Raw genomic sequence first — 23275 nt, 5'->3', positions numbered from 1 at the left:
TCGAAGAAATCTGTTTCTGGAACCTTACTGGAAATGACCGGATGCTAGAGGCTCAGCGTCCGGTCAGTTTAGTTGCTGCGTCCAGTCAATAGACGATCGTTGAAATCTAACGAACAATATTTGAAGCAGGGGACACATGGCGTGTATCACATGACCGGACGCTGAGGGCCAGTGTCCGGTCACCCCGAGTTGTGCCTAGTGAAGGGGTACAACGGCTCTATTTCATGAGGGCTTCTATTTAAGCCCCATGGCTGGTTGAAGCTCATACCTTTGGCCATTTTCATTGACATAGCAACCTTGTGAGCTTAGCCAAAGCCCTCCCACTCATCTCCATCATTGATTCATCATCTTTGTGAGATTGAGAGAGAATCCAAGTGCATTGCTTGAGTGTTTGCATCTAGAGGCACTTGGTATTCATGTTTCGCTACGGGATTTGCTTGTTACTCTTGGTGGTTGCCACCACCTAGACGGCTTGGAGCAGCGAGGATCGTCGAGCGGAGGTTGGTGATTGTCTCTGGCTTCGATCGTGGTGATTGTGAGGGATTCTTGACCTTTCCCCGGCAGAGAGCCAAAAGGTACTCTAGTAAATTACTCGTGGCTTGTGTGATCCTCATCTTGTGTTGGTTGTGTAGCACCCTATTGAGGGTTTGGTGTGTGATGCCAATTAGCGCGTGAACCTCCAAGTGAGTGAATCACCACAACGAGGAGTAGCTTGCCGGCATGCAAGTGAACCTCGGTAAAAAATTATTGTGTTCATCATTGATTCCATGGTGATTGGTCTTCATTGTTATTCATCCTTGTGATTGATTGGTTGCTTCCTCGACATGGTGGTATAACTATCTCTCTCACTCTCTTTACATTACCGCAAACTAGTTGTCAAGCTCTTTAGTGTAGCTAGTTGTGAGAGCTTGCTATTTTGGTTGGTGTGGCTCTTTAGTTAGTTTTTGAGAGCACACTAACTTAGCATAGTGTCATAGCTTTTGTGTGAATAGACTATCTAAACTAGAATTGTGGTAGGTGGTTTGCATTTTGAGTAGGCTAGCGCAACACTTGCTTCGCCGCATAATTGTCTAACCATTTTATTAAGTGTTGTTGTAGAAATTTTATTAGGCTATTCACCCCCCCTCTAGCCATTAGTACCTTTCACCACCTCATCTAGTAGTGATGGTCTCACTTGTGATGACTCACTAATGGTTGAGAATGAGAACCTTAAGAAGGAGGTAAATAAGCTCACTCACACCTTGGCTAAGGCCTATGGTGGTGAGGACCGCTTGCTTATGTGCTTGGGTAGCCAAAAAGTTTCTCTCTACAAAGAGGGATTGGGCTATACCCCCAAGAAAGGCAAGGTGGCCTTTGCTCCTCACAAGACTAGTTTTGTGAAGAACAATGGTCGGTTTTGCACTAGTTGCAAGCAAGTTGGTCATGTAGAGCAAAAGTGCATGAAAAAGAAGCCACAAGCTAATGTATCCTCCATTAAGCTTGATTCTTTCTATGTACTTACTAATTGTGCAAATGGTATAAAGGCTAAGTTCATTGGTAAACCATGGATGGGCTCAAAGAAGAAAGCCATTTGGATACCAAAGAGCTTAGTAACTAACCTTCAAGGACCCAAGCATGTTTGGGTACCTAAAAAGAATTGATTTTCTTTTGTAGGTTAATTACAAAGCCGGAGGAAGGCATTGGATTCCTGATAGTGGGTGCACTCAACACAGGACCAGTGATGCAAGAAAGTTCAACTCAATCAACACCAATGCCAATGATGGTTATGATAGTATCACATTTGGTGACAATGGCAAAGGCAAGTTCAAAGGCCTTGGTAAGATTGCAATATCTAATGACATGAGCATATCCAATATGTTGCTAGTACAGAGCTTGAACTTCAATTTGCTATCTGTGGCTCAATTATGTGATCTTGGATTCAAGTGCATATTTGGGGTAGATGATGTAGAAATTATAAGTGTAGATGGCTCTAATTTGATCTTCAAATGCTTTAGATATGAGAATCTATACTTAGTTGATTTCAATGCTAGTGAAGCTAGATTATCTACATGCTTGTTCACTAAGTCTAGCATGGGTTGGTTATGGCATAGAAGGCTTGGTCATGTTGGAATGAAACAATTGAATAGATTGGTTAAGCATGACTTGGTTAGAGGCTTGAAAGATGTTGTGTTTGAGAAGGATAAGCTTTGTAGCTCTTGTCAAGCCAGCAAGTAAGTTGGAAACACCCATCCTAAGAAAAGCATGATGAGCACTAGTAAAGCATTTGAGTTATTGCACATGGACTTGTTTGGGCCAACACAATATACTAGCATCGGTGGTAACAAGTATGGCTTTGTGATAGTGGATGATTATACTAGATATACATGGGTATTCTTTCTAGTGGACAAAAGTATGTGTTTGCAACATACAAATCATTTGTCAAGGGCATTCGCAATGAATTTGAAACAACCATCAAGAGAGTTAGAAATGACAATGGTAGTGAATTTAAGAACACTAGAATTGATGAGTTGTGTGATGAATTTGTTATCAGACATCAATTCTCGGCCAAGTACACACCTCAATCAGATGGCCTTGTTGAGAGGAAAAATAGAACACTAATTGATATGGCAAGGTCTATGCTTAGTGAGTACAATGTGAGTCAATCTTTTTGGGCCGAAGCTATCAACACGGCTTGCTATTGTAGCAACCGCCTCTATTGTCACCCATTGAAAGAGAAGACACCATATGAGCTATTGAATGGTAGAAAGCCTAATATTGCATATTTTGGGTCTTTGGTTGCAAATGCTATATCTTGAAGAAAGGCACAAGATTGGGCAAGTTTGACAAGAAATGTGATGAAGGATTCGTACTTGGATACTCCACTACAAGCAAAGCATATAGAGTTTGGAATTTGGATAGTGGTACTCTTGAGGAAGTTTATGGTGTTGAATTTGATGAAACCAAGGGTTCACAAGTAGAGAATGAAAACTTGGAAGATGTTAGAGGCATTCAACTTTCAAATGCCATGAAGAACATGGATATTGGTGAATTGAGGCCTAGACAAGTGAATGATGATGTAGATGATCAAGTGCAAGTCCTCTCTAACTCAAATGTGCAAGATGATACAAATCCAGCTAGTACAAGTGGCTCTCATGATAATAAACAAGATCAAGTGGCTAGTACATCATCTCAACACAATGATCAAGCAAGTGCAAGCAATCAAGTTCTAATGCTCCAACCAAAAGTGTTAACCCTAAGTGTCATCAATTACCAAAAAGGGGGAGATTGAAAGCTCTAGTTTGGTTTTGGTGAATTGATGAAACCCTAAGTGTTAACCTAGTTTATCAAGTGATCATGAGATAGGTAGCACATTCCAAGTGGTGAAGCAAATGAAGATCATAACATGATGATGATGATGCCATGGTGATGATCAAGTGCTTCGATATGAAACAAAGAAAGAGAAAAACAAAAGGCTCAAGGCAAAGGTATAAATTGTAGGAGCCATTTTGATTTAGTGATCAAGACACTTAGAGAGTGTGATCACATTTAGGATTGATAGCCGTACTATTAAGAGGGGTGAAACTCGTATCAAAGTGCTACTAGATGCTCTAACTCATTGCATATGCATTTAGGATCTAGTGGAGTGCTAACACCCTTGAAAATATGCTAACACATGTGCACAAGATGATACACTTGGTGGTTGGCACATTTCAGGAAGGGTGAACAAGATAGAGGTGAAAAGAAGTTAGTCACACTGGTCACGCAGTGACCGGACGCTGGTCTCGAAAGGACCGGTGCGTCCAGTCAGTAGCAGCAGCGAAGACGCTAGCGTCGGTCACTGCCCGGACGCTAGGTAACTGACCAGATGCTGGGTCACTCAGCGACCGAACGCTGACAGGGCGTGTCTAGTCTTGCGGTCGACCAGAGCACAGAAGTGTCACCGAGTGACTAGACGATGGTTGTGTCCGATCAAGGGTGACCGGACGCGTCCGGTCGAGAAAAATCGTCTCTAGATGCTTACTAGAAACGACCGGACGCTAGGGTTCAGCGTCCGGTCACTTTGAGCTACTACGTTCGGTCACCTTATGACCGTTGAGATCGGGCGCACAGTATTTGAAGAGAGGAGACACATGGCATGCATCGCACGACCGGACGCTGAGGTCCAACGTTCAGTCAGTATGACCAGAGCGTCCGGTCACCCCACGTTGTGCCCAGTGAAGGGGTACAACGGCTCTATTTCGTGGGGGCTTCTATTTAAGCCCCATGGCCTATTCAAGCTCACTCTCTTGGCCATTTGCATTGACATAGCAACCTTGTGAGCTTAGCCAAAGCCCTCCCACTCATCTCCATCATTGATTCATTATCTTTGTGAGATTGGGAGAGAATCCAAGTGCATTGCTTGAGTGTTTGCATCGAGAGGCACTTGGTGTTCGTGTTTCGCTGTGGGATTCGCTTGTTACTCTTGGTGGTTACCACCCTCTAGATGGCTTGGAGCAGCGAGGATCATCGAGCGAAGGGTGGTGATTGTCTCCGGCTCCAATCGTGGTGATTGTGAAGGGTTCTTGACCTTTCCCCAGCGGAGAGCCAAAAGGTACTCTAGTAAATTGCTCGTGGCCTATGTGATCCTCATCTTGTGTTGGTTGTGCGGCACCCTATTGAGGGTTTGGCGTGTGATGCCAATTAGCGCATGAACCTCCAAGTGAGTGAATCGCCACAACGAGGACTAGCTTGCCGGCAAGCAAGTGAACCTCGGTAAAAAATCATTGTGTTCATCATTTGATTCCGAGGTGATTGGTCTTCATCGATATTTATTCTTGTGATTGATTGGTTCACTCCTCGACATGGCGGTATAAACAAATTGCTCACTCTCCTTACATTACTGCAAACTAGTTGTCAAGCTCTTTAGTGTAGCTAGTTGTGAGAGCTTATTATTTTGGTTAGTGTGTCTCTTTAGTTAGTCTTTGAGAGCACACTAACTTAGTATAGTGTCTTAGCTATTGTGTGGATAGAAGCTATATAAACTAGAATTGTAGTAGGTGGCTTGCAACTTTAGTAGGCTGGCGCAATACTTGCTTCGCCTCATAATTGTCTAACCGGTTTGTTAAAGTGTTATTGTAGAAATTTTTAATAGGCTATTCATCCCCCCCTCTAGCCATTAGGACCTTTCACACATGAGTTTTCTTGGGGTCCCAACTCCAATCCCTCTAATGGGCATGGCATCCAAGTAGATGATAGTATAGCTTGGGCTATCATTGGGGATGAATGGGCTAATAGCATATGGGCGAATAGGGGGGCATGCCCACATCTAGATTATGTAGTTCTAATGTTATGTGTTTCAATAATGTATGAGGACATGTCAAACTGAGGCATTGGACATGTGCAATGATGAATTTTTAAATTTCTGATACTACACCATGTACTGAGGCTAGAGACATATGCAGTTATGATTTTCTATAATATGTGGTTCTATAATTTTACTGAGGCTTGAGACATGCAATGATGATTTTTTTGAAATGTGTAGTTATACACTTATACTCAGGCTTGAGACATATGCAATGATGCTTATACACTTCTATTGAGGCTTGAGACATGTAGCTCTGATTTTTTTTAAATCTTTCTGTAATATGTTCTGAGTGGTATGTGGCCTTTGGAATTAGGAGATGGTTGAGGACAATGTGAATGTTGTGGTGATTCCTAGTGAGGAAGGTGAGGCTGGTGATGGTGACCAGCAACATAGGCTGGCTCTAAGGTGAACTAGTGCCATGTTAGGTTTCATGCTTCGCCGCTTGTGCCAGCTCATCTCCAGTGGGGTCAGGACTGACAAAGGCTTCAAAGAAGTGTGTAAGGAAAATGGACCCTAGGCCCATTTACTTTGGATTTTGGTGTTTGATGACCAACACAACCAAATTGGACTAATGAAGTTGCAAGTGATTGTTTTGTAGTTCAATAAGGTGCAAGACGTGACTTGGACAAAGGCAACGTGATGATCCAAAGATCCACACCATAAGCAAGACCTTAGGAGCACAAAAGAAGACCCAAGATATCAAGCAAAGTCGAAGCATGAAGATAGAAACCAAGCTATATGCAAGATCGCGAAGAAACGAGCTCACAGAGGTGACCGAACGCTAGACCGGACGCTGGCAGAAGCGACCGGACGTTGGCAAAAGCGACCAGACGCTAGACCGGACACTAGCAGAAAGCAACCGGATGCTCCGATCGAGGCTCGGCAAACAGGCGTCAGCAGCAGCGACCGGATGTTGGACCGGATGCTGGTGGCAAATCGACCGGACGTAGGACAACAGAGTCCGGTCGAGTGCAGAGAGGTTCTAGAGCGGCGAAGTTGCGACCGGACACATCCGGTGGCATATGACCGGATGCTGATAGCGTTCGATTAGTTGATCGCAGCTCTAACGGTCGGGACGACCGGATGCGTCCAGTCAGGACGTGATCGGTGTCCGAACAGTAGTAGAAAAGCGGAATTTCGTCCCTAATGGCTACTTTCTCAGTGGGGCTTATAAATACTACCCCCAATCGGCCAAATGAGTGTGGAGCTAAGGAAACATACCAAGGGTGTTGATACACCATTTTAGTAATCTCCACTTGCATAGTGCTTAGTGTTTTATTAGGTGATTAGCGTAGGTGCTTTGCAAAGTGCTTAGGTTGATTAGACCACCGCTTATGCGCTTGCTCTTGGTTTAGGCCTAGTGTTTAGTGGGGTTTGCATACCTCTTACCACTCGGTGCTTGCGAGCATCATTTTTGTACATCGGAGGGGCTTGTAGTCTTGCGAGATCACACCAACCGTGTTTGTGGTGTGGCCACCACCGTGTACCAAAGGGAATAAGGCCCGCGGCATTTCGACCGGAAGCTTGATAGTGAAGACGACGGGGAGCATCCGGTAGAGGCTTGCCGGAAGGCACGTCGGAGACCCACTTGCATATGGGGAAGGCCCGAGGCTATCCACGGAGTTACCCAACCGGGAGCTTGGCCCTTGCGAGGGGCTCCAACGAGGACTAGGGGGAAGCTTACGCGCTTCTCGATACCTCGGTAAAAATACCAGAGTCGTCGATGGGAGTTTGCATATCTCTACCTTACTCTTTAGCTTCCACATTTACATTAATTATATTATACCTTTTGCGGTAGAGATAGCAACACACTAGCAAAACCGTAGTTTCACATTTAGATAGTTTATCTATTACATAGGTTTTGCTAGGGTTAGAAAAAAGAGGTCATAGTTTAGAGTTAGAATTTTAAGTTGTCTAATTCACCCCCCCCCTCTTAGGCGTCACGGTTCCTTCAATTGGTATCAGAGCTGGTTGGCTTAATTTGGACCTTTGGCTTAACCGCCGTTGAACCAACGCTATCTTGAGTGGTTGGGATGGATACCTCTAGGCCTCCGCACTTTGACGGCACTAACTTCCCTTATTATAAAGCTCGAATAGATTGCTACCTTGAGGCGGTTGATTTGGGAGTTTGGAGAGTCACTCATGACGGAATAAAACCCATTAAGAATCCCAAAAAACCCATAAAGAGTGATGAAAAGGAAATACATTTCAATGCTAGAGCTAAGAATTGCTTGTTTGAATCTTTTAGCATGGATGTGTTTAACCAAGTGTTCACTTTAAATACGGCACATGAAATTTGGTTAAAACTCCAAGAGCTCCATGATGACACATCTAATGTCCATGAGCAAAAACATTATCTAGCTAAACAAAATTATGATTCCTTTACAATGAATGATGATGAGCTTGTTCGTGATATGTATTCTCGTTTAAATCTAATTATCAATGAGCTTCATTCAATAGGATTAATAAAGCTAGATGATGCGGACATCATGAGGATGATCATCTCTGTGCTACCACAAAAGAAATATGAAAGCATCATCACCATCCTTCACAACATGGAGAACTTGAGCACCATGACCCCAGGCATAGTCATTGGCAAGATAGTGTTATTTAAAATGTCATGTAAGATGGGTCAAGAAGAAGCCTCTTCATCAAGCAAAGGCAAAGCTCTCGCATGTAGCGAGAAAAAGAAGGTAAATGGCAAGCAAGTTGAGACAAGCTCAAGCTCAAGCTCCTCAAGTGAAGATAAAGAAGAAGATGAGGATGATGATGATGATGAAGATTTAAGTGATGATGATCAATCTTCCTCCTCCAACTCCGACCTTGATGAAGAATCAATTAAACTTATCAACAAGGTGGAGAAGATGATCCAAAGGCTCAATGTCAAGGGTGTGCCCATCCAAATTCAAGATCTCATTTTCACTAATCAAAGAAATGAGCAAAGAAAGAGAGGATGCTATGGATGCGGTGAGTTGGGGCACTTTGTGGAAGTTTGTCCAAATAAGCCCACACCCAAGACAAAGAAGAAGGCATACAAGAACCAAGCCCTCACATCAATAAGGTCATGGGATGATTCTTCAAGTAAAGAAGAACACCATCACAAGAGGCGAGGCCGCAAGCACTCATCATCAAGCTCTTCTCGTATGTGCCTTATGGCACGAGGTAACAAAAGCTCATCCTCTAGTGAGAGTGATAGTGATGATGAAATGCCTTCTTATGATGAACTTGTGCAATAAAATCTTAATTATGCTAAAGTTTACACTAGTCAACAAAAGAAGCTCGGAAAATTAAAAGAAAAGGTAGATAGTTCACAAGAAGTATATAAAACTTTGCTTGAACAATATGCAAACTTTGCTAATCTAAATGTTGAACTATCTACTAAAATTGAGCAACTTAAGACTAGTGCAACAACAAATGCATGCACAATTAATGATGAGCAACTTGTAAAGAAAAATGAAAAATTAAAAGAAAAGTTAGCTAGTTCATAAGACGCTTATAAAAGTTTGCTTGCTAAAATGGAAACCATGTGCAAACATTGTGATGAGCTAACTAATAAAGTTGCTAATTTTGAAGCCGTTAGTACAACCCCTACCAAGGCATCTAAAAGGAAAAGTTCTATCTTTAACATGTCTAAAAAGGATGCCTCTACTTCTTGTAATGATTTATGTTTAGACACACCTTTGTGCAACCAAGTTTGTGTTGAGAAAGTTATTGTAGATACATACACACAAGTGGTTGCAAAGGAGAATGAGCAACTCAAGCAACAAGTAGCTCGCCTCACCAAGGACTTGACTCAAGTGAAAGGCAAGGCGAAGCAAGCCCAACTTTATCAAGATAATACCATCAAGGGAGTGAAGAAGCTTGATGAAGGACAAACCATGGTTTGCTACATGTGCCACAAGGAAGGTCACAAGTCCTATGAGTGCAAGGTGAAGAATGGGGGAGGGGCAAAGAAGAAAGAGAAAAAGCAAACAAGCAAGCTCTCAAACACCTACACCAACAAGGTGGATAAAAAGGCCTCCACACCTTATCTCTTGAAGAAGAAGAAAAATGACAAGGTGGTGGCCATCAAGGTAAACAAGCAAGCCAGCAATGGGGTCAAATGCTTTTGGGTGCCAAAGGAAATCATCACCAACATGAAGAGCACCAAGAAGGTTTGGATCCTGAAAGGGAAGTGAGAGGTCCAAAGGACTTTGGGGAATTTGGAGACTTGGCAAAGTATGGGTGCATTTCATGGGGTGCATCATGATGGACAAAGTTATTACCAAGTGGGTTAGTGAATACTATGGACCTAAATTCCCCTTCCCATGTTAGGTAACTAGATTCAATTTCCTTCAAGTAGTATCAATTTGCATTTCCTACAAGTAGTATTGTTTTTACAAATTGGTATCCTTAAGCATCTAGTTACTTTTCATGCCTAGGTTTGCATTTGCATATTTATATCTTTTGTCATGCATACACTAGGTATATCTTATGGTAGGCTTGCTCGGTCTCATTCTTAATCCTTGGAGCAAACCTACATGGTTTAAAATTGTTTAGGAGCACGGCACATAGCTTGTCTTTCAATTGTTCACCATCTAATATGTGCCAAAGTCCAAATTGTGGATAATTTCTCCCAAATATCATCTTTGAAAATGATTCTTGCATTCATGTGATGTCATCTTTCAAGTGGTATTTTGATTCTAAAATCAATGTGCATGTTTCCTACAAGTATTCCATACTTGTGTGCACAAATTTAGGGGGAGGTTACTCTACAAGTTGGATGCTTTGAGACTAACACCTTTTTAAGTTTATCATGTGTGTAGTAGTCTCATTGCAAGGAAAATGAACTCCCCGGAGTTAAGCATCATACTTCAAATATCCACCACCGATTGCAAAGTGGTAGAAATCAAATTGGTTTCCACATGTGGTATTTCTAAACCGATATCATCATGTTGATTTTATTTTTATATTTATATGCTCTCTCCATACATTATATAGATTAAATTCTCTTGAGCAATAATTTACCAATTATGCATATGCTTTGCCCTCTACCATATGTATGCATATATTTAGGGGGAGCTTAGTCTACATAATGTGAGAGTCAAATTTTGTGACCTATTCCAGTCTACATACAAAGGATCACAAAGTTTGACCCTCCCTTGTGCTACTAATGTCTTCCTTTTTGGTGTTTGATTCCAATGGGGGAGAATTTAGAGGACCAAAAGCAAGCATTAATTTATAGGACCAAAAGCTAAATCATATTAATTTACAAGTGGTATTGGTCTACAAGTGGTAATGGTCTGAGAAAGGGAGGATAGTGGATTATGGACTAGTCTAAGTAATGGGGAGAATTTGTAGGAAGCAAGGCTTAAATCCATAATGCCACATGGGGACATTTACAAGGGCAAGATAAGTTTTCATGTAGTATCTTTTAGTCTTACATGTAGTATCTTTTAGCGTCATATAATCTTGCCCCTTGCATTGCATCCTAGCAAGCCACATGGGGACATTTGCAAGGGAAAGATAAGTTTTCATGTAGTATCTTTTAGTCTTACATGTAGTATCTTTTAGCATCATATAATCTTGCCCCTTGCATTGCATCCTAGCAAGTAGATAGTTTTTAAATTCTAAATTTTTTATTATTTGCTTGCTTTGGTCGTGTTGTCATCAATCACCAAAAAGGGGGAGATTGTAAGGAAAATGGACCCTAGGCCCATTTACTTTGGATTTTGGTGTTTGATGACCGACATAACCAAATTGGACTAATGAATTTGCAAGTGATTGTTTTATAGTTCAATAGGGTGCAAGACGTGACTTGGACAAAGGCAATGTGATGATCTAATGATCAACACCATAAGTAAGACCTTAGGAGCACAAGAGAAGAACCAAGATATCAAGCAAAGTCCAAGCACGAAGATAGGAACCAAGTCGTACGCAAGATCATGAAGAAATGAGCTCATAGAGGTGACCAGACGAGGGCAGAAGCGATCGGACGCTGGCAGAAGCGACTAGACGCTGCAGAAAGTAACTGAACGCTCCGATCGAGGCTCGGCAAACAAGCGTCAGCAGCAGCGACCGTACGCTGGTGGCAAATCGACCGGACATAGGACAGCAGAGTTTGGTCAAGTATAGAGAGGTTCCAGAGCGGTGAAGTTGCGATCAGACGCGTCCGGTGGCATATGACCGGACGCTGGCAACGTCCGATCAGTTGATCGCAACTCTAATGGTTTGGACGACCAGACGTGTCCGGTCAGGACGTGATCAGCGTCCGGTCAGTAGCAGAAAAGCGGGATTTCGTCCCCAATGGCTACTTTCTTAGTGGGGCTTATAAATACTACCCCCAATCGGCCAAATGAGTGTGTGGAGCTGAGGAAACATACCAAGGGTGTTGATACACCATTTTAGTGATGTCCACTTGCATAGTGCTTAGTGTTTTATTAGGTGATTAGCGTAGGTGCTTTGCGAAGTGCTTAGGTTGATTAGACCACCGCTTATGCCCTTGCTCTAGGTTTAGGCCTAGTGTTTAGTGAGGTTTGCATACCTCTTACCACTCGGTGCTTGCGAGCACCATTTTTGTACATCGGAGGGGCTTGTAGTCTTGCGAGATCACACCAACCGCGTTTGTGGTGTGGCCACCACTGCGTACTGGAGGGAACAAGGCCTACGGCGTTTTGGCTAGAAGCTTGATAGTGAAGACAGTGGGGAGCATCTGGAAGAGGCTTGCCGAAAGGTACGTCGGAGACCCACTTGCGTGTGGGAAGCTTGCGCGCTTCTCGATACCTCGATAAAAATACCGGGGTCGACGACGGGAGTTTGCATATCTCTACCTTACTCTTTAGCTTCCGCATTTACATTAATTACATTATACCTTTTGTGGTAGAGATAGCAACACACTAGCAAAACCGTAGTTGCACATTTAGATAGTTTATCTATTGCATAGGTTTTGTTAGGGTTAGAAAAAGAGGCCATAGTTTAGAGTTAGAATTTTAAGTTGCCTAATTCACCCCCCCCCCTCTTAGGCATCACGGTCCCTTCAAATGCACCTTAATCAAGTGGCCAAGCAAGTACAGAAGTTCTTTGGTCAGGAAGTAAGTAGAACTCATGTGTACAATCACCTTAGGAAGTGGAGGGTGAGGTGGGTTAAAGTGACTAAGATGAGGGAACTAAGTGGAGCCTTGTGGGATGATGACCACTGCATGATCACACTTGAGGAAGAGCACTACAATGGGCACATAATGGTTTGTACTGTAATTTGTAAAACTAATTATTGTACTAGTTAATTGCAATTTGTAAATATGCTAACTGTTTTGTTGGTGTCATTGCAGACTCACCAAAAAGATGCTGAGTTCCTAAACAAGTCAATCCAGAACTACAAGGAGACGAGTCAGATCTTTGGTAATGGACAAGCAATCCACTCTCCTTTCACTCAAAATCCTATGGGAATCAAAGATTGGAGCAAAGGAGAGAGGAGAGGGGTGCCTTGAATGCTTGGGAGCTGTTTTGGACGAAGGTTGGTGAGCAATGAATGAGTGGTCTTAGTTAGAAGAGAGGAGAGAGCTATTTATACTCAAAGACAAATCCAACCGTTCAGATCTCAGTCGGAACTTCCGACACAGATCGTCGGAACTTCCGATCCTTCTACAAAACACTGTTCAAGGCCTAGTCAAAGATGGTCAACATAGCCAGAGCCGGAACTCCTAGCGGAATGCCGGAACTTCTAGCAGTCGGGACTTCCGACTTTTGTCGGGACTCCCGACGCACAGCTGAGCCAGGGGGCTAAGTCCTAGGGCATCAGGACTTCCAGCGAGAGCCGGGACTTTCGACGGACGAAGGTGCGCAGGCGGGCTGGTGGCTAAGTCAACAAGCACCAGGACTTCCGGCACCGAATGTCGGGACTTCCGACTACCGGAACTCCTGGCTCACGTCGGGACATCTGGCCACCAAAAGTTCATAAACTAGATCTAAGTGTTCGTGAGGTGATCTTGTGTCTTTCTTTAGATTTTATTTTTATGCTTGAGCACTCTATCTTTCTCAGACCACCTAAACTTGCATCCCTCTTTATAGTACGGCATACCTAAACCCAAAACAGAATAAAAATGCTTTGAAGAGCGCTTTGGTTCATCCGCCTTTTGCACTTGAAGAATTGAGGGTTACCATTTCATCTTAAATCAACTCTTTGAAACTTTCAAGAGGCTAAAGCTGCAATATATCTCATTAAGATCTCATTAGTCCCTAATTTGGATGTCATCAATACACCAAAGCCCACATAGGGCAAATGCACTTTCATGGATCCAAGGGGACTGATGCAGGTCCTGGTAACAAGAGAAAGAGGTCACTGCTATCTGATGATGATTGTGTTGTCTTGAGTGGCATGTCATAGGCTGTGAACAATGTGGCTGATGCAATTCGTGACACCAAGGTTCCTATTGTGCATCCTGAGTTGTATGGTGCTATCATGTACATCCCAGGCTTCAGTGAGGAGGCTCTGATTATTGCATTCAACCATCTTGTAGACAACAAGGCTTAGGGTACTGCCTTTATGGGGATGACTGAGGCTCACCGACTTCTGTGGCTTAGGAATTTCCTGTCCAAGGCCTTCTATGGATGAGGCTTGGACCTTGCTGGTTGATCCATCTTTTGATTAGGAGTCCTCTCCTAGTGCCCTGCTGGATGCTTCTCTAGTGCAGTCCCTACTCCATGGGTGGCTTCTTTTGTGCATAATCTCCTCCTTTGGTGGACAATGTGCAGACCATCTCTTTGAGAAATATTTTGTGCAGCTAAACTGCTATTCCAACCATCTAACTATGACTAACTATAGATCATAGTTGGTGACCATATGCCACTCTAGAACTACCATTATTTAGATGACTAGCTCCTTTGTGAGTTACCTAGCTAGTGGATCAACCATGCTGATGCTATGCATGTTTAGGCAATCTGAGCTTGTGTCCATTGCATTCATGAGAACTTGTTCTGATCATGTCTGATGAATGTGTAAACTAAGCATATGTCTCTTGCCAATGATAGATTTTCTTATCAAAAGAAAGCTTTCTTTCCTGCTGATGTGGTTAATTTTACTGAGCATATGTCTCTTGCCAATGATGTGGATTTTTTTTAATCAAGTATTTTTCCTGCTCTGGTTAATTGTAGTGAGCATATGTTGCTGCAAGTATTTTTTTTATGAATCAAGTATTTTTTTTATGAAGAAAAAGATTTTGCCGCAACACAGGTGAAGCCTAAGGATCCTTTATTTACTATTAAGGATGCCATAATCTTAGTCATGGTTGTTATCATAATCATTTTATATATTAAATTGCTGTAAGAAGAGGTAACCAAACCTCTTGTATCCATTTGAACTGTATTGTACCTCTATGTGGTAACCTTACCATGACAAGAAAGAGGTAACCAAACCTCAGCTGCATGCAGCCTACCAAACAAACACACATGCAGCCGAGTTTGAACTGTGCAGATGCCGCAACCATGAAACCAAACACCATCCCTATATAGCCTGTCTGAAAATGAACATACAACCAAACACACACTCATGTATGCCCAGCACATGGCCAAGGGGAGCCTGTCCCAGCGGTGCGAGGCATGCCAGCCTACCACAGGTAACCAAACACGCCCTAAGTCTCTAAATACTAAGTATCATACAAGGTGTAAGTACGTTATATATATACAATCTTATGTACCGCACGTTGGTCACATGACTAGCTTAATAAAAAAAATTTGCGAATACGAAGAATAACATTCAATTTCAACTTGCGCTTGCGCTTCTAGCTTGTTACATCTATCTAATGTTAGCCACTACCTACTTGGATTCGAGCACCCCAAAGTAGCCGGTAGGTGATGAGTTTGTTTTATTTTAGATAATGGAATGGTAACATCCCAACCTCCACATCAAGAACGGAGGGAGTATAAACTATTTACCACTATATGTTTAGACATAATAATGCTTATCTAGGTACACAATAAAAACTATATATTGAAAAAACAAGAACAACTTACAAATTCGTATGTAGCAGTTGGGTGGGGTGCCAAGCAAAGCCTGGGCTATGGGTGGTGGCTAGAACTAGGCAAGAGCAAGCTAAGTGGTGGTTGACATCACTATTGGAGGCGCCCTCTTTGCCGAGGGCCCAGGGCACTCAGCAAAGGCCCAAAAGCCCTCGGCAAAGGCTTTGCCGAGCGCCGCCCTCGGCAAAGAGCCCTCGGAAAAAAATTTAACGGCAAAGAGGCTCTTTGCCGAGGGCTATTTGTCGGGCACTCGGCAAAGCCTTTTTCGAGTGCCAACGGCGACACTCGGCAAACAAAAGCAGCCGTCAATGGCGCTGCTCTGTTGACGGCGCCTTTGCCGAGTGCCGACAGTTAAGGCACTCGGCAAAGACATTTTTTTAAAAAAAAACTCTTTCACGAGTGCCACGGCAGCGCGCACTCGGCAAAGCCATTTTTTAATTTTTTTTTAAAAAAGGTCTTTGCCGAGTGCCTCCCCAGCTTGGCACTCGGCAAAGATTTTTTGCTTTTTAAAAAAAAAATCTTTGCCGAGTACAATGTCCTGGCACTCGGCAAAGTTTCCCAACTTTGCCGAGTGCCATGACCATTGCACTCGGCAAATCAACCGAAATTGCAATTTTTTTTGTTTTTTGCATTCCACTGACACAAACAGTTCAAATATATATATCACATGTCACATATATATCACAAACATCACAATAATCACATATATATCACAACGAAACCATTTTCACACATTATATCACAACCACAACTCAAATAACAACATATCGCAACCACAAGTCAAATATCACAACCACAAGTCATAAATTCACAACCACAATCCATCAAGTCCAAGCACAAGTCACAAACACAAGTGAAGCTCAAGTCCAAGCACATGACGAAGCACAACTCCTCAAAAAAAAGCGGCCTATGACATGATGGTGAAGCAAAGGCTCCATCATTCGGTGACGCATGAGCGGGGTTATTCGAACCCGCCGACGGAAGCTGCAAAAAGGATAAGAGGTTGCATGTGTGAGATTCATCTAGTAAGTTTCTATGTGAAGCATTGGTGTACGTCATAGCTAGTGCAAGCATCTAGTAAGTTTCTATGTCAAGCATCTAGTAAATTGAGAATGTCAAGCATGGTTGTATGTCATAGCTAGTGCAAGCATGTAGTAAGTTTCTATGTCAAGCATCTAGTAAGTTTCTATGTCAAGCATCTAGTAAGTTTGTATGTCAACCATGGTTGTATGTCAAGGAAGCATCTAGTAAGAGTGAACTTTCATACTTACAGGAGTGGCTGTAGGAGTAGGCGGTGGAGGAGCTGCCAACGGCAAAGGTACACCCCCTTGCTAGACACTCCACATGAAGGCCTCCATTTCTTGCATCCTCCTCTCCTGGGCCACGAACGCTTCCCTCTGGGCCTGCAGCTACGCGCTCTGAGCCTTGACCACGAGCTTCTGGGCCTGCAGCTCGGCCTGCAATACAAACTTCAATGTTTCAGTAATGCAAATGTAACTTAGGTGTGCAAAGATGAACGTACGACGAGTAAAACAGGATGTACCTCGAGAGCGTCGACCCACTTCAGTGACAGAGTAGGCCGTGGGCGTATGGGCTGGCTGGAGCTCGTGCTCCGTGCTCGGAGCACGTCGAGAGAGGGAACAGTGGTGGAGTCGATGGCGCCGTCTGCAATCCACAGTCGCCCATGCTTCTTGCCTCCCATCTGTTGCCAGCGAGACACGTACATTACGAGCCTCAGCTGCTTTGTCAGGATGTTTGTCATTAAAGTACATCCATGCTTCGGCATCGGACGGATGCACCATCGTCCATGGCTTGTACCGTACACCTTCTTTATGCCATGTCATCTGTTTCATGGATTCCTCGGTCATGAAAAGCCATTGGATCCTCGGCACAAACGGAAGGTGCCGTAGGACTTTCACGGGGATCGTAAGCTGCCTCTTCTGGCCATCTCCAGAGTCTACCTCCAGGTACCTTGAGGATTTACACTTCGGACAGTACTTTACATCCTTGTGATCTTTCCTAAATAATACGCACCCCTTCGGACAAACATGTATCTTGTCATATGGCATCTTAAGCATACGAAGTAGTTTCTGTGACTCGTGCAAGTTCTTCGGCAGAATGTGCTTCTCCGGTAGCATGCTGCCAAACACGGCCAACATCTTATCAAAGCCTTCGCGACTCAGATTTAACTCGGCCTTCAACCCCATAACACATCCAATGGCATCCAGCTGAGAAACCGTTGTACTCTCATGAAGGGGTTTCTGTGCCGAGTCCAACATTTCGTAGAAGGCCTTAGCGGCTTCCTCCATCTCCTCCTTCTCACGTCCTTCTATGAACTGAGCTTGATGAGTGTCATCTAGCATGTCTGCTACTCCAGCATCATCATCAAAAGCCTCGAGGCATGGTCTCACCACCTCCGCTCTTATACGATCTGCTTCACCATGGTGGATCCACCGGTGGTAGCCAGCTGTATAACCATTGTACACAAGATGTTTACCCATGGTCACCTTGTCTACCCTTCTGTTGTTGTCACATATGCTATAGGGACACCAAAGTTTAGAATGTCCTTTAGCTACACCCGAGCTCCATGCATGTTCCAAGAAAGCATCTGTCCCATTCACCCACTCAATGTCAAAGTCACTCCTGCTTCTTCAGCCCATGTACATCCACTGACGGTCTTCCATCCTTCCACATATACAGCACATAGTAATGTAACCATTAACTGCATCTACGCGGTGTTCCTACTCTCTAATAGGTGAGGATAGGTCCTAATCCCACCCGCGGATGCGTAGATGAGGTTAGTTTCCATGCTCCGCTCCCTATCCGAGACAGAATTTCGGTAGCACCTCCGCGCTGTTCTCCCGATGCACGTCCTGCAAGGGAGAGTGTGTATCCGGAGAACAACAGGGGGTGATGCCGAAACACCATCTCGGACCGGAGCGGACCATGGAAACTAACCCATCTACGCATCCGCGGGCTGTCCAAAAAACGTGGACAATCCGAAACAGATACGGTCGCAGATATACAAAGATCTGTATACCTCCAACCATATCTCTTTCGGACGGGAGACACCTAATTAGGTTATGCGACTAAAGACCACATACGGATAGAGGGGTTATACCTAGGGTGCCGGTGAGGTCAGGGTAGCGGGGCGGTGGAGAGTCGGTGCAGTGGCGAGTCGACGCGGTGCAGGAAGACCCACAGCGCCGACGAAGACGATCGGGGTCGCCGAGTCCCTCCCACAGGTCCTCCTGCAAAAAAGGGCAAAAATGGTTAGTGTCGACTCAAAATTTCGGCAGCACCTCCCCTGCACGGGGAGGTTCCCAAAATCTGCAAAAAACATGGCACAAAGGTCAACAACCACATATATACCAAACATGGGCACGAAGGCCAACAACCACCAATATATCAAGAGGATCCATGTACTTTAGTTCTCTTTCCATGCAGATGAAAGTATTGAAGTAGTACAACAACAATTACTACTAACCCTACAACTACTACTAACACTACTACTAACAACTACTTAACTACTAACAGTACTAATACTAAGAACTACTTAACTATTAACAACTACTACTACTAACCACTACTACTTACTAACTACTACTATTTACTAACTACTACTACTACTAAGCCTACAACTAACACTACTAACTACTAATAACAACCACTACTACTTACTAACTACTACTACTACTAACCCTACAACTAACACTACTAACACTACAACTAACACTACTAACTACTACTACTAACACTACAACTAACTACTACTAACACTACTAACTACTACTACTAACACTACAAGGGTAGGGCTTACCTTGGCGGCAAGAACGGCAAGAGCGAGGGCCGGCGACGACGGCGGGGATGACCGCAGTAGCGCGAGGATCAACGGGCGGTCGGAACGGCGCGAGGATCGACGGGCGGTCGGGTCGGCACCTTCCTCTTCTTCCTCCTCCCCTTCTCTTTCTTCCTCTTCCTCATCCCCTTCTCTTTCTTCCTCTTGCTCCTCTCCTTCTCCCTCTGCTGGCCGGCCGCAGGGCACGGCGGGGCCGGTGGAGCTCGGGGCCGGCGGGGGAGCTCGGGGCCGGCCGGGACAGGGACGGGGGCATCGGGGCCGGCCCGGTAGGACCTCGCCGGAGGGGGACGACGGCGGGGTCGGCGGCGGCGGCAGCGCGACGACGCGGGGGCGGGTGGGAGACGAGTGAGGAGGGGGTGGGGTTGGGCCAGCCCATTCTGGGCCTTTAGGTTAAAAGATTTGCCGAGTGACAGGCCTAGCAGCACTCGACAAAGGTTTTCTTATTTTTTATTTTAATTCTTTGCCGAGCGCCCTGCGACCTGGCGCTCGGCAAAGGCTTCTTTGCCGAGTGCCAAGGTTGGCACTCGACAAATTTTTTTTTGTTTTTTTCGCCCCATTTTTTTCTGGGGCCTTGCTACAGTAATTAAAACTCCATTTCAAAGTTTGGGACAATTTTTAGTTTTTTACTTTATTTCCTTAATTAGTTTTGTTTCGTTGAATTTTTCCGACTATTTCAAATTTGAACTGCATGTACATGAAATAATGGAATTTGGTCATTCAAAAAATGGTACTCATGATGTTTGGCGTATGTTGAGGCCGTATCCAGGAACTTGCATGAAATTACGAGCATCTTGTTGTCGTAACATGACGATGTACTTGCGGGAAAAATGTATTTAAATTATATAAAATCCAAACAAAGTCCGAAAATCACAAAACTTGTTGAGGTGTCTTGTTATCGCATGTGGAGGCCGTGGTAAAAAATTGAGAAAGCTTGGAGCAAGTTGTGACGTCGGATGCCTAAAAGCCAGACATCTCCAAGTTTTATGCATCTGACGTCGCAACTTGCTCGAAACATTCTCAATTTTTTACCACAGCCTACACATGCGATAACATGACACCTCGACAAGTTTCGTGATTTTCGGACTTCGTATGGACTTTATATAATTTTAAAACACTTTTCCGGCAAGTGACTCGTCATGTTACGTGAAGAAGATGTGCGAAATTTGATGCGAGTTCGTGTATAGAGACTCAACATACACCAAATACCATGAATAACATTTTTTGAAGCACTAGATTACAATATTCCATGCACTTGCGGTTCAAATTTGAATTATATATAAAAATTCAACATAATCAAATTAATCAACGAAATATAACAAAAAATTAGAAAAAGCACCAAATTTAAACATGAAGTTGTAAACAATGTAGCCGGGCCTAACAAAAAAATTGGGGTCAAAAAAACAAAAAAAAAATTGAAAATTTGTCGAGTGCTAGCTTGGCACTCGGCAAAGACTGTCTTTGCCGAGTGCTGGTCCAGGGGCACTCGGCAAAGAATTTTTTAAAAGAAAATTTTCAAAAACGGTTAAAAAGTCTTTGTCGAGGGCCTAACGGTGACGCCCTCGGCAAAGATTGACGGCAGGGGATGGATGTCGCGGCAAATAATTATTGTTGCCGTGTGCTTGTCTTTGCCGAGGGTCTGGCCCTCGGCAAAGAGTCTTTGCCGAGGGCTGTTCTTTGCCGAGGGTCAAGCCCTCGGCAAAGACTCTTTGCCGAGTGCTCGAGCATTTTCCCTTGGCAAATCCTCAGGCCCTCGGTAAAGATGCTCTGTCCGGTAGTGCATGCTCAGGATCTCTCCATGGGGAAGAAGAAGCAAGGAGGAAAAAATAGAAAAAGGGGGTGAATAACAACTGGGGTCCATACTAAAGATGCATTTTTCTCATCCTAGAAAATTGAAATGTACGAATCCTCTCTTTGTACTTGAACCAAACAAAACCTAGTAGTAGTACTAGCGTATCCGGTTTGTAGGAGTGTAATTCGGTTTGTAGGAATGTACATCTGGTATTACAATGAGAACTAATCTCAAAGTTTAATCAAATATATACAAAAGAACATATGTTTATAGTATCCAGTTTCGTAGTAAACAAATTTAAATATATACAGGCCGTTCGCTGGTCTAGTTCAGACCTGCCAGCCGGCTAGTCCCCCTCTCAGTTTACTATTCACCAAACTAGCCGAATAGTATTTTTCTCTCCCAATAATTCAGTCGAAACAGTGTTTTTCAGCTAAGTTTTAGACCAGCGAATGAGACCATAAATGCTTATACTATCCAGATTTAATTAAATTTAAAAATTGTTCGCTCCTTGAAAAATGGGATAGGTGTTTTTTTTCTTTTTCTTTTGAGGGTGGGATTACTGAATGGAGTGCTGTAGACAACCACAGAATCAAAGGGAAGAGGAGAGAAATGCAGGTACAGCAAGGAGAGAGTAGAGACCGGTGGGTTGCGTGGGTGCGTGTGCCCGCCTTTGCACTTGCCCGCTTCCGCTGACTCTATAGCTCACTGAATCCCGAGGTGGCCAGCAGCCTCCAGGACGGACACAGGCGCTCAGGCTGGCATCCTGCTGCTTCCTTTCCCATGCGGCAGCGGCATCCCCAACACACGCTCAACAACGCAAACACAACCATTTCCGTCGGCTCGCATCGCTTCACCTGCACACACGTGACACGTCCGTCCGTCTTCTCCACTCATCAGGCATCCATTCCGATTCCAATTATAAGATTGATGAAATCTTGAAACAAGGTCAATCAAATACTAGTGTGTGTGCAGGCGAGCCCAGAGAGTCAACGTGAAGGCACCAGCCACCAGTGCAAAGCAACCAGCCCACCTCCGTCCTCCGGCTCCGGGGTTTGACAAATGGTTCCATGCCGGTTAGAAACCCTCATTATTATTCAATCCACGTGTCCAAACAGAACAAACAGCCTTTGAGCTTCACACACTTCAGCTTTGACATGAACTCCCTCGGTCCTATTGAAAGTGGTCATTTTTTACTTTTAGACTTTTTATTTTACCGTTCATCCTACTCAAAAAAATTGTATAAATATGATTTATTTTGTTGTGACTTATTTCATTATTAGAGATACTTTAATAATAATTTATTTATTTTATTATTTGTCTAAAATTTTTAAATAAGTCGAATGGTCAAGCAACGTGTGGGAGGAGGAAGGACTCATGCACATAACGGATTCAAGAAACATCAGGAGGGGATGCGATGATACCTCGGGTTTTGAATGGCGAGGTGGGGCCACATATTAGATTCATGCATATGGGAATATTTTCTTCTGAGGACGATTTCCATCTCACCTATGCTTCTCCAAACTAAACAGTCTTTCACTCCTGCTGCTCCCCCCCCCCCCCCCACCCCCCCCCCCCCCCCCCCCCCCCCCACCCCCCAACACATGTTCTTAGTCCGTTTCATATCTTTAATATGCATTTTGAGAGTTTGTTGACTTTGATGGAGGATGCATAACAAGCTAGTGTAAGGAGCAACGGTGAATTCCACTCTAAAAATGTTATGTTAATAAGGTTATCCTTTTTTTTATGATTGCTCATCTGCATTTTCTCCTTATTAGCGCTCCTTCCTTGCCTGCTTTATACTACTCGTTTTTCAACTACTAATTGGGCAGTTCAGTCTAAAGTTGGGCAGGTTGAGTTCCACTAAGGAATGCTGAAGTTCACTTTTGGGGGGCTTTTGTCACGACACACGACGCTTGGACTGGACTGGACTGGACGGTCATCTATCGGAGTCCGGGTGGCGCTGCACAGTTTCTGCTGCCGCTGCCGCTGCACTTGCTGCGTGCCTAACCAATCATTCAGATTCATCAGCATACATGCCGCATGTGGTGGACGGATCGACCCGTCCAACTCCGGCGAATCCATCCAAACGCCAACGTCAAACCAAGCTACCATGCACGTCGTAGCCAGTACTACTAGTACTAGTTTTTGTCACAGTGATATATGATAAACATGGCAGGAGAGGGGGGAGAGAGAGAGATGATGCATGGATGGCCCCAGCAGCTCACAAGCCGATCGCATAGAACATGGTTGATTGATAGATGATAGATGATGGATCGTTGATTCGTTGGTTCGTCTGCAACTGCAACTG

The sequence above is a fragment of the Miscanthus floridulus genome, unplaced genomic scaffold, assembly GCF_019320115.1.
Source record: "Miscanthus floridulus cultivar M001 unplaced genomic scaffold, ASM1932011v1 os_1970_1_2, whole genome shotgun sequence".
Taxonomy (NCBI): domain Eukaryota; kingdom Viridiplantae; phylum Streptophyta; class Magnoliopsida; order Poales; family Poaceae; genus Miscanthus; species Miscanthus floridulus.
Note: the sequence above shows the minus strand (reverse complement) of the source record.